The 13373-nt window shown below is 35.3% G+C and overlaps 1 long non-coding RNA gene across 1 annotated transcript; it reads left to right on the top strand.

Annotated features, from left to right (window-relative positions):
• Positions 1-1510: 1510 nt before the first annotated feature.
• LOC133326032 (uncharacterized) lies at positions 1511-1777 on the top strand. Its single transcript, XR_009754177.1, has 2 exons — positions 1511-1637; positions 1705-1777. It is a non-coding gene; the product is annotated as an uncharacterized LOC133326032 (long non-coding RNA).
• The last annotated feature ends 11596 nt before the right edge of the window (positions 1778-13373 follow it).

Here is a 13373-nt window from a genome sequence, read left to right as displayed (position 1 = left end):
GATAGTGTTGGCCAAAAGATGCTACTATGGTCTATGTAAGCAGTTTAGAAACAAAGCCAGCTCCTGTCAGACCAAACTCACGCTCTACAAGACACTGATACTACCCATGCTGTTGTATAGATCTGAGGCATGGGTACTTGTGCAAGCAGATGAGTCAGTTCTTGGAGTATTTTAGAGAAAAATTATTCGAAAGATCTATGGGCCGATCTGCGTCGACGGTGAATATCGCCGTCAAATGAACCAGTTTTGTACCATTTATTCTCGGACATCGACATAGTCAGATGTAGCGATTTGCAGCGACTACGTTGGCTAGGGCATGTTGTGAGAATGGATGAGTATGCCCCAGCTCAAAAGACGTATAAAAGCCAGCCAACTAACGTTTCATGCAGAAGGGGAAGGCCACGGAATAATCGTTCTGCCACAAGACAACTAAGTAAGTAAGGTATCATAAGTTACTATAGGTGCTGATTGGTGTATATATAACATGTGATTTTTTTAATGGCGCATCTTCCTACAAAGAATTTTAAGTAGCCCCCATATTCGATATTTTGATACTTTGAATTCCAATAGGATAGCAAATCTTTCTACAAAAATTTATCAATATTGGTTTACCCTTTACGATAGCCACCATATATCCGCACTGGCTTTTATTCAATATTGACTATTTTCTTCGATTCCATAAAGGAAAATTAGTTATCGTAGTAAAAAGTAGTAGATTCTTGCAGTACGGGAACAGACAAAATATTGAAGATTATGGGCTCGTATGAGACGAGTATTAAACAGCATTTACATCAGAACTTTTTACCGGGTAAACCTACTTTATGGGGATTTATTGACATATATACATTGGAATTGACAATTTAAACCCACTGGATTAACGAAATCTGTTACAATGTAAACGTACTATTACGTTGAAATCAAAGATAGAATAACTTGAGGTGAATAACAGAAAAGCAACTCTGTAAGTAGTAGCTTCTTCTGTCAAATATAAAAAAATACACAAAGAGTGGTTGTGTTTATTTCATTTCAATTAAATTTGAATATTTTTCAATTTAATTTTAAATTTTAATTGGACAATATGCAAACATAAACAAAATAAGTATTTTGATTCGTAGAAAGTTTTTTTTATATTGTGTACTCTTTGGCAATTCCGGCTTTCTTTTTGCTCTTGTAAAAAAACGACCACATTATAAATACTATAAATTTATTTTTCCCACACTCTGAATGATAAGCAGAAGTACTTGTTCGAATTCTAAGAAATGGTTTATCTAATTACATATAAGAAAGAACTACAAAATTACTTCACCACACAACGCAATTCTAGGCCACAATATAAAGACCAAACGTACCATTATTTGTCTTATCATTTGTAAAAAAAATTGCAAGATGACTCAACAACGTAACGGACAATATTGGCGCTTGCCAATTGTAATTTTCATGGCATTGCAATTGATAAATATTGCCATGACCAACGGAATTGAGGCAAAGGATAATAATGGTGATAGTGACAATGTCTCATATACCTATACTCTGTGGATTGGTTCATCGGTATCGGAAGAATTTAACATTACCCTGACATCGCCGAAAAATTCCAATTTCTTTGATGCCATGAATCAGGCGGCTGAAAGAGATCCTGTGTGAGTTATTTTTATAAGGTTTTATGAACATTTTTAAAAATTTAAAAATAATTTATACATTTTTTAGATTTGATTTTAAATATAAGAATACATCATGGGGTCATTATATCACTGAAATTGCTGGAAAGTCGGAAAATGTTGAGGGGTAAGTAAATTTCATTGAGATCAAATAAGTGAAAGTAAATATAGCTTGAAGTTTAGTAACACGTTGTTTACACAAGTGTTGTTTTAGGGTAAACAATGGATTTGCTAATGTATCAAACCGTTATAGTTGCTGTCAAGATCTATTAATAGGGTCAATCAGCATCAATTTTTGTCTTGTCTTTTGTCTTAATGGAAATCAAATCACAATAATGGATTTTGATAGCAAACTTGAGAAACAGCTGATATCCAGCTGGCCTATCTTCGTGACCTTTTTAATAGACCTTGGTTGCTGTAATAATTGTACATGGCCATAATTTTGGAATTTATTTTTCATTTTATTTGAAATTGATATATGAATTCGATATTAAAAAGGGTTGCCATCATAAAATTGTCAAATGAGACTACCTTCTTTAATTATGCCATGGGAAAACCGAGAAATATATATTTTTTTAAATAATAATTAATATGATTTATTTTACATTTTTTTATAATTTTAGCAATGTATTTTGGTTAATATATATTCTACCCGAGGTTCCCAATAAAGACAATAAGCCATCTCAGAAATATATGTCGCCTGTCGGTAAGTTTGCCAATTGTTACATGAATTTAAATAAATTTTTATATAATTATTATTTATCTCATTTCATAATAGGTGTCGATGGATTGATTGTTGAAAGTGACAAACACTATTTGTTCTGGCTTCGCGATCTTTATTTGGCCAATTAAGAAAAATCAAATAAATATGTAAAATATTATTCTTTCCAACATTATATAAAAAGAATAAACTTTTTCTCGTGCATTTAATTCATGTTTATTTTAGTTATTTTATTATCCGGTAAAAAGCTGTGTTTGACGCTTTGTTGATTTCAAAGGCTTAAAAATATTTACTTGTTTTAGAAGGTACAGTCGAAAAGTCCCTATTGCCATTCAAATCGAATCTATAGAGCATTTTGAAAAGCTTCTGGTATCAAATAGTGTATACCACCTAGCCAAGATGAGGTCAGAGTAGCAATTAATCGGACTATTCAGATGCTCGTCAGGAGCATTCACCAGCTTATTAGTACAATTTGGCTAGAGGAATGCATGTCTAATGATTGGAACATCAGCATCCTGTGTCCCGTGCACAAAAAGGGGGCAAGACGATATGTGCCAACTATAGAGGAATAAGTCTCCTTACCATCGCATATAAAGTGCTATCCAGCGTATGGTATGTGAACGACTGAAGCCAATGGTATATGACATTATTAGACCATACCAATGCGGCTTCAGACCTGGCAAATCCCCCATTGACCACATTTTCACTCTGTGCCAGATCCTGGAAAAGATCCACGAAAAACACATAGACACATTCCACCTATTCGTCGACTATATAGCCACATTCGACAGCCATATCCTTTCAGAGGTGCTTAAAACCATGTCTGCGTTCGACGTTTCTGAAAAAAAATTAATACAGCTATGTAGGATAATTTTAACTGGCACCTTGTCTGAATCCTCGTTCGGATTCAGACTAGGTGACAGTTTGTCGTTTGAACTTTTTAACAGAAATGGCACTCTGTACACCAAAAAAACACAGGTTACTCGCCTACGACATAATGTGTCGAGCAAAGTGGGTCTGGCAGTAAATGGCGAGAAGACCAAGCTGATGGTATCAACGCGCAAGACGTCCAGTAGACTCGGACCAACTGTGGAATTTGAAAACTACTACCGCCATAAATAAAACTAATGACATCAGTTTTGAAATTCGGAGAAGGATAGTGTTGGCCAATTGATGCCACTCCTCCCGCCACATCAAACTCACTCAACAAGACGCTAAGTTAATCTCTCTAAGTTAATCTTGAACAGTATAAACACATTATTATCAATTAAAAACATAAAAGTCCAAACTAATAGTGTGTACTCACCTTTATTTCCCAATAGCGTAACACATCAGCTGTTATCTTGTCACTTTGCAAATTCTCTTTTCCTTCGTCGATTTCGATTACTCCTCTCATCGAAAGTTCACTTGTCATCCCTAATACCGATTATACAAGCGTCGAGTAATGTCAAAGTGAGTGTTCTCTGTCCTGTTCGCCTACAAATTAAAATTAAAGAAAAAAAAATTACAAATTTAGTTTTACAACCAAACGTTTTTACGTTTCATAAATCAAACACAAAAAGGAATAGAAAAAAGTTTAGCAAACGTGTGTTCACAGAATTTAGTAACAGTGTGAAAGCCGAAACAGCAAAAAAAGAGAGCAAAAAGTTTTTTTTCAGTTGATGAAAAATTGCATTCCAATTCTTCTCCAAGCCCATACAAAAGAGAATCGCTAACGCAGAGGAAAAAACGAATTGGATTTTTTCGGTACAAAAAACGCACACACACACTCATACAACTGAATGTGAATTGTGCTGTGTGAGATGGTGTGAGTGACATTGTGTATACCACTCGATTGTGTGTGAGAAAAGAGTAGAGTAGTGTGTAGTGAGTGAGACACTGTGTGCGGCGGTATAGAGGAGAAGAAGAATAATTGTGTGTGGTTGCAAAAAACAAAAGAAAAAAAGTAAAGCAAAAAGGCAAAATAAAACTTGAGTTTCTTTCTGGCAGTAGTGAAACAAAATAAAGAAAAGAAGAAAAATAAAGTTATTCGATTCCATTACTTTCTGCTGCTTAAGAAAATAAAACAGAAAGCAAGAAGAAGGAGAATAAGTGTCAAAAATAATTACTCTTTTTGCTGGATGGTTGGATAGACGGTGTGTTGTGTGTGTTTGCCAATGTTTTAAGCTTGAAATTTTGTTGTTTGAAGACTACGAAGACGACAAACGGACACAAGGAAAGTTCATCAGTCCATTATAAGAGCAACGAACTAGGCCGTAAAAAGCTGATGAAAGAAGAATTGAAGGATTGTACGAAGAAGAAGAAGGTAAGTAGTGTGTAGTTAGCCAGCCATTGACATGCGGATGATTTGTCATGTTTGTGCAAGACAATTTGACGGCAAAAGGCAGTGGAAATAAGACTGTTGGACATGTTTAATCATGAGCATCTCAAAAATCTAAAGTAACCATTATAAATTATGGTATTATACGTTTAAAAAAATTAAAATATTTAGTTGCCGGTGTTTTTTTGCAATTTGTTTTTGTGCACTTGCACAAGCGATGAGTTATGAACATTTGGGGTTGTGTAGTGTTGCCATATCCCCCCAAAAACATATCTATGAAAAAATGCTGAATAAGAATTCCTGTTAAAAGCGATTTCCATCCATTTTCCTATAATCCCTTTTCCTAAATTTTCTTATTGTCATATTTTTTCCTTTTTTTTCGGTCTCTCTCACCGACGTACACAAATTCTGCTTCACAGTGACAGACGATTTGGTATTGATGATTTTGTTGGTTAGTTAGTTCGCTCGTTCGTTGTATATATTTTGCCTTCTTGTTACTCCCCCTCGTTTTGTAATTTGTTTTGTTATTATGACATTTACTGTGTGCCAGAGCAAGACAACCCTATATAGGCATATTTGGCAAATGGTTGAAGGGAGAAACAGAAAAAAAAAAATAGTAACGAGTTGCTGACACTCGTTCACAACACACATGCATACACTACCACCCAGTGTAGTAAGAATTGGTACTTAACAGTGATGGTATTATGTGTTGCATTAAATTTGTATCAAAACAAAATGAAGGAAAATACCTAATGTCGTTTTAAATAATTGTTCTTATAAGATTTAATAAAATTAGAAAAACCGTAACTAAAAAATATAAAAAAATGTAAACAAAAATTATATGAAATTGTTTATATGGAAATTGAGCTATAACTATGTTTACATTGATCGTTGTACTATTATTGGTTTACACAAGCCATTTAGTAGTCTATATATATTGAGGAATTGTCCTTTAACGGTTTTGGATCTGTTGTTCATAGGTGGAAGTTTAAAACTATATTTCATGTTATAACTATGAAGAGTTGTTGTACAACAAACGAAAATAAAATTGAAAAGCATGAATGAAAATCTATGAAATTTATATTTTTATCACTTCCACACCTTTCCTCTAAGTGAGCCAATGGCACTTATATGTTTAACACATATAAAAATTGCTGGGATTGCCAGTTATTTCAAGATAGAAGAAAATCTTAACCAGGATAGATTTTTAGCAAACCTAGGATCTGTTATAATACGTTTACATTGTACCGGATTTCATTAAACCAGTGGGTTCAAATTGTCCATTCTATTGTATAAGGTAAGTGTACCAATAGTCGGCACTTGAAGGATTTTCGTATTTTAAATGTTTCACCATCTCGAGTATTTAGGTTCATCTGTTTCGAAATTTTGTTTACTCCCCGATGCAATAAAACAACACGGGTAGTATCAGCGTCTTGGTTTGGCCAGACGTGGCATTGCTTTTGCGTTGCTTACTCAGACCATAGTATCATCTTTTGGCCAACACTATTCTTCTCCGGTTTTCAAAGCTGATGTTATTAGTTTCGTGTTTATGGCCGTAAAATCGTTTACTACCTCAAAGCTTTAGTTTTTAAGTTCCACAGTTGGTCCGACTCTACTGGACGTCTTGCGCGTTGATACCATCAGTTTGGTCTTTTCGCCAATTACTGCCAGTCCAACTTTTGCAGAATCTTTCTCAATTCGTTCAAAGGTGACTGTTTCCGCTCGCAATGATCGACCATTATGTCGATGTTGTCGGTATAGGCGAGTAACATATGCTGTTTGGTGTACAGAGTGTCATTTCTTTTCTCGTTTGCATCTCATATGACCTTCCCCAACAGGATGTTAAACAAGTCACACGACAAACTTTCACCTTGTCAGAAGGGCTCCGAGAGGTCCTTTCCGGCTTTAACTGCTGACCTTGTACCAGTTCAATGACACATAGCCCAATAACACCAAGAACCAACATATCCGATCTCAGTTCTTTCCCATCATCACACCCACAAATCCCGCACACTTTCCTAGTGGCTAGCAAATCTCCATTCCAAAAAATTATCGAAATAAGTCCACTTTTTTAGGATAGTCCCCATATAAGGGTAGGAATATTTAGAACGTGTTTATCAAATTGGCTAAAATTTGTGTATGTTGTTGTTGTAGCAGCCATATTGCTTTTACACAACGGGCTGAGGTGACATTGGCTAAAATTTGTGTATGTTGTGTTCTCATTGGGTGACACATCTTCCGACTAAAAATGATTAGTATTGGGGACACATTTTTTAGGGTTGTTCCCTTATATATTCACCCTTTTTGTAATTTTTGACACCTTTTTAAACTGAATTGGCAGCAATTTGATATTTTTAGTTTTCATTTGGGTAGCAAATCTTCCTACCAGATACTATCAACATTGGTTCATTTTTTTTTTTTTTTTTTTGGATAGCCCCATAAAACCGCACCTCTAAAATTTTATTTTATCAATTGGTTTGGCTGCATATTGGTATTTTGAATTCGTATTAGGTTGACAATCTTCATGCCAAAAGTGATCAAATTTGGGCTATTTTTTATAGCCCTATATAACGTATTTGAATCGAATGGACTCTCTTTTTATAATCCGTCATATGTCTATGGTCTCGAACAATTACAGATATTTAAAATGTACATCTCATGGTGGAGGGAATAGAAGTTTGGCCCGGCCGAACTTATTACCTTTTTAAATGTTTTATTTATTCGTTTACAATTTATATAGGCTGTATGTATCGATTTCAATTTTATATTGACGAAGTGGGAATCTTCTCACTGGATCCGCTCTATTTTAGTTTTGCCACGAAATCTGGTTAAATGTAAACGTACTGTAACTCCTGTTTTATTGTACCATGCACGTTTAAAAATGAACATTGGCCAGGCCCAAAGCTTGACTTGTTGAAATTTCGTTTTAATTTACAAAGTTAGGATTTAAATGTAATCTGTTGTTTTTTAGTGTAAACATTAACATGTTTTTTTTGCGATTTTCTAAACGTGTTTTATTTTTGTGTGATGTAAACGCCTCCATTTTACCCTAAACTACTAATTACAAACCCTCTACTGGTACTAACTACCATTTGAATCAACCCTGTTGCACACAGCTAGAAAACTAACGAGTAATCGACAACAAAAAACAATTTACCGACAAACAACCGACCAGCAAATAATTCTCTGAGCAAGTCTCGTTTTCGTCGTTTTCCCCCAACATTTGTGTGTGTTCGCTACTTGTCGTGTACGTACGCGAGTGTATGTGTGTGTGTGCGTGTTAACAAAACCGAAAAAAGGCGAGTTGTGCAGCAGCAGCAAGCAAGCAAAAAGTCGTGTTGGTTAAATTATTATTAAAATATTGCTGAAAATAAATAAAATTTGAAAGTAATTTTTACAAATCTCAAAAGAAATAGAATTTCCGAAGCTGGTTCTAACGTGTGCGTGTGTTATTTGCAAAAAGTTCAGCCTAAAAATTGTGTGAAAAAGTCTCCAACAACAGCAGAGTTTATTGGTGGTGAGAAGATAGATGGTGATGATGGATGGATGTTCAGTTCGGTTTAGAAAAGAAGAATGTTGCAAAGTAATTTTTTGCGCAAGAATAAAAGAAAAAATATTTTAGTTTGAGAAAAAAGAGGAGCCGCGTCCAGAAAGTTCATTACGGCTTTAGAAGCTTGTGGCAAAAAAGAAGAAGCATAAAGTGATGAGTGTTAAACAATAAAAGATAATTAATAATAAAAAACCAACAAACAAATATTCTCATAAGTTTTCGTTTTCGTCAAAAAAATTCAAAGCGAAAAACAAAAGTTGGGAATTTCTTTTTTTTTGTACTTTTTTGTGTTCCACAATTTTTCGTTCGTTGACTTTTCAACGAGTAGAGAAGTGAATAGAGGAAAACCTAACAAACAAAAAACTACATAAAAGAGGTGGAGATAGCAGCAGAGGCGGCGGCAGCAATTTGTAAGCAAGAGCAATCAAACAACCAGCGCAACGCATCCCTTCAAGCAGCCGCCGCAAACACCCATTCACTAAACAACAACTGCTTAAAAAGCGGCTATTATTTTGAAAAAGCAAGAAAACACGAAAAACAGTGTATCGAATGGGGGAGGGTAATAAAGGAAAAAAAACAGACATCCTTTACAACAAATGTAAAAAATTGAGGTGTCATTTTTCCCCCAATAAAAACTGCATTTTATTGCTGTCCTGCCTTGTTATTGTGAATGATTACTGCTGGCTGTCATTGTAAAATGACAGGGAGTTTTTTTTTCATTTTATAGCCACACTGCGTATTAAAAGGATTAACTAAGAATTATTTTATTTTTTTCAATTTTTGTTTTATTGTAAAATATCTTTCCTTGTTTTTTGTTTTCATTCATCCATCCATCGTTTGGTTTATTTTGCATTTTCTCATATATGTGTTGTATACATTTTATGTTTGGCTGCATTTGTTGTGTATCTATCCATCTCTTTCTAGCCAATGCATTTTCTAATGCACTTTGTGAAGGGAAGCAGCAGAGGCAGGCAGTTAGTTGATAGTGTTTTGTTGGGGGGGTTTTACTGTTATGTGCCAAAACACAAAAGAACTGACAAAAATATAGCCAGTGTTGCCAAATGTCCCATATGGGTTGGCTGGATATGTGGGGAAATTGAAATTGGACAAAGATTTTACCTGTAAATATCCAATCGGAATTTGTGATAAAAAAAAGACACAAACGGGGATTATTTTGAAAGTTTTGATTCATATTATGGACATTTACCACAAGTTTATAATCAAATTACAATCGTATGTATTCTTTCAGGACTTACAGCCTGTTTTTGTAAAATTCCAAACGAACTAATTCGAGTGACTTACGACCAAACCTTTATTTATGTTTATAAAGTTTTTCTGATTAAAAACAAAAATAAATGACATATTTTTCAAAACCAAGTTTATGGTCTAATTCACTCCTATTTATTCTTTTGGAATTTTACTTTTAAAACAGGCTGTTACTACTTCTAAAAATAAGTATCCTTGTATATTCTCATTAAGTGTTAAATGAAAGTAATATTGTGTATCATTATGAAGTGGTTTAGAAACAAAATACAATAATATATCTTTATAGCGATGTCCATGCGCTCCGAGAGCTGCGAATCTCCTCAACCGCTTCAAAATCGATTCGTTTCCACGGATATTTTAGAGGCATACATATATCACAAAAAAAATTTATTTGTGCAATTTGTGTTTCCACGGATATTTTAGAGGCATACATATATCCCAAAAAAAATTTATTTGTGCAATACGAATTACAAGTCTATTCGCAAAATGGAACCTACAGTGATTAGCACTACGACGACGAACACGGTAGCTATCCTGATGTCTCCTCCGAAGCAAAGTGTGTCCTGCCAGATGATGGGTAGGGGTGTTAACCCTGGCGAGGTTGGGGATCCGAACTCCATCACTATGGCCTGTAGTGACGTCGCGAGACTTCTCAGGCAGTTGGCTGTAGAAGCGGAGACTGGGACTGATGAGACACCCGTCGTTAAGATGGATGAATCATCAATACCAGAAACTGCAAGACAAGTCAACGACAAGGATATCGCTGCCAAGAAGATGTACCGGTTAACTACTGCAACCTATTCATCGAAGTTCTTTTGATCAAGAGGAACCTCAAAATCCTTCGGAAGTTCTCCAGGAAGTATCCGAATGATATTCAAAGGGATTTCTTGATTTAAAGGATTCCTAGACCCAGTGTGAACACCATCACGGTAGTCCCTTCAAAGAAGGAGAAAACTGTTGGAGGTCCTAGCACATCTAGGAAGCTGGTACCTGAGACGTCTAAGACCTCAGTACCTCCCAAGAGTAAATTGAGTACTGTGACGTCTCAAACACCGGAAATAATTGAAAAGTCTTTCGAGGAAATTTGTCCTCTCCATGAAAGGAAATCTGCCTTTTGACAGCGGAGATTCAGAATAACGGAAAAGTGGTCCGAAGGCTTTACAACAGAGCATGCCGGAAACAATCCACAGTATTCTGGGACAAATGCCACGATTAACGAAAAGAATACAATAAATTGACAAGGGCCGCCAAACGCCACTCCTGGAAGCTGTTCTACGAACAGGTAGACAGCGTAAACAACGTTTCAAAAATCAAGAAGTTTCTATTCAGACCCACACCCAACCCGAAACTATGGTAGACGGTGAGGGTAACAAGATATAAACAATCGAGGAAACACAGAGGTTCCTAATGAATGCTCACTTCCCATCGGACACATCGACAATGGACGATGTCATGGCATATAGGGAAGAAAGAGGAACCTATAATTGACAAGTCAATGGTGTTAAACACCTTTAAAAGCTTCTCACCATTGAAAGCGGCAGGACCGGATAACGTCTTCCCCGCGTTGCTACAAAAGGAGGCGGTATTTTTGTCACCACATCTAGCCGCACTCTTTAATGCATGCTTAAGGTTGACGTACACATAGAAAGCCTGGCAGGAAGCGAGGTTAGTCTTCATACCCAAGCCCGGCAAGGCAAACTACGCCACACCAAAATCATATCGGCCAATAAGCCAAACTTCTTTCCTATTCAAAACCATGGAACGTACAATCGACACCATGATAAAGAGCAGTATACCCAATGATACGCTGAAATACAAACAATATGTGTATGTAAAGGAGAGATCAGTGAAAACGGCTTTACATGAGGTAGTACACCATATTGAGGGCACCTTCGCTAAGAACAGATATACCTTAGCGGTGTGCATTAACATTGAAAGAGCTTTCAACAATGTCAGCATTAATACGCTTATCCAATCCTTAGATACTTTCCAAGTTGATTGGGCTATAATAGACGGGTTTAACTATATGCTAAGGAATAGATGGATTTGCTGTACCATACAAGACAAAACAATCAGAGACAAGGTAGGTCAGAGAACAACACAGGATTTTGTCACCGCTCCTCTGTGTAACCACCATAAATGACTCTTAAGGAACTTGATCGATGAAGGATTTGAACCAGTCTACTATGCAGATGACGTTATAATACTTCTTAGGGGATAGAATTTATCGTACTATTCAGAAAAATCGAAACGGTGCTAAACATCGCCTAAAATTGCCTTAAACCGAGGGGCTTAAATGTAAATTCGGACAAAATAGAGATATGTCTTTTCACCAGAAAGACAAAAATATAACCGTATATAAAGCCATCTTTCAAATTGTTAGCCATATCTAATAAAGTTATGTACCTGGGAGTAATCCTAGACAGGGAACTTAAATGGAAATACTACATATAGCAAAGGCTGACAAGGTCCATAGATGCTGGTCCTTCTGTAGAAGAGCCGTAGGCTCTAAATGGGGTTTCAATCCTAAGATGATACACTGGATCTATAAGAGGGTTATCAGCACAGCAATGGATAATAAAATAAACGTATTGGTGTTACAGAAAATTCAGAGAACGTTTTGCCTAGCCATATGCGGGCAAAATGGTCGTTGGTCTGTATAGAGACCATAGGTCTTTATGATGAACAAATGGTCTGTATAGAGACCATAGGTCTTTATAAAGACCAATTGGTCTGTATAGAGACCATAGGTGTTTATAAAGACAAATTGGCCTATAAAGAGATCATAGGTGTTTATAAAGACCAATTGATCTGTATAGAGAACATAGGTCCTTGTAAAATATTGTTGAAATTCAATTATGTATATTTAAATTTAGTTATTGATTTTAAAAACAGTTAAAAACATTTTTAGCATTTTGTTTTTTTTTTTTTTTAATTTGTTTATAACTAACCTATTCTAACCTCAATATTCCCTTTTATTTCTTTTTAGGATAAACAGAAGACTGAAGTTTAGTTAATAAACTTACAATTAACGGAATAATTAACTACAAATAAAAAAATCCTAAACAAATCAAACTATTATTTTACATTAGAAGAAGAAGTCCCCCATTTATAAATAAAAAATAAACAACAAAAACATCTATTGCAAGATAGACAGATAAAAGCTTAAAAACACAACTATCGGAGGAGGCATATTCAACAACAGAAGCAAAAAAGGAAAGGTAGAAGGAACATTAACTCGAAACTCTTCTCAAAAAGAAAAACAAAACAAAGTATTCACGACGAAAAGAAAAGCAAAGCCTAAAAACAACAACAACCTGCCAAACATTTTATTCATTTGGAACAAAAACAAAAAAGAACAAGGAATAATTTGAAACAAAAAAACTCATCTTCACATTGTTTTCCGTTTTCCGGCATATTCACAACAACAACAGCAACAACTGCTATTTAAATAAAACCACACACTTTAAAAGCAGCAGCAACAACAACAACAAAGAAAATCCTATTGTTTCTTTTTGCATAAACAATACTTTAAGAAACTTACCAAGGAGGAAGAAGAAGAAAATATTGAAAAAAAATATCTTTTCTTTCTGTTAATTTCTGCACATCTAAACAATTGAGAAATTTCATAATTGTTGATTGAAGAGAAAGAAGGAGGAGTGTGCGGTGAGATCGTCGTATAACCAACAACAAAAAGAGCGCGAGCGGGGGAGAAGAACCTAAAACTAATTCCAAAATTTGGAAAAAAAAAACACAAATTGAAATCTCCATTTCCAGTGAAAGACAACAATTTCAGTTCTTGTTGAAAAGCAAAAAACTAGGCTTTTACAACAACAACAGCAACAAACAAACAAAAGTAGC

This window comes from Musca vetustissima, unplaced genomic scaffold (genome assembly GCF_032173495.1).
Source record: "Musca vetustissima isolate MV318-11 ecotype Yass unplaced genomic scaffold, APGP_CSIRO_Mvet_v1 utg358, whole genome shotgun sequence".
NCBI classification, from domain to species: domain Eukaryota; kingdom Metazoa; phylum Arthropoda; class Insecta; order Diptera; family Muscidae; genus Musca; species Musca vetustissima.
Note: the sequence above shows the minus strand (reverse complement) of the source record. Positions and strands in the feature narration are given on the sequence as shown.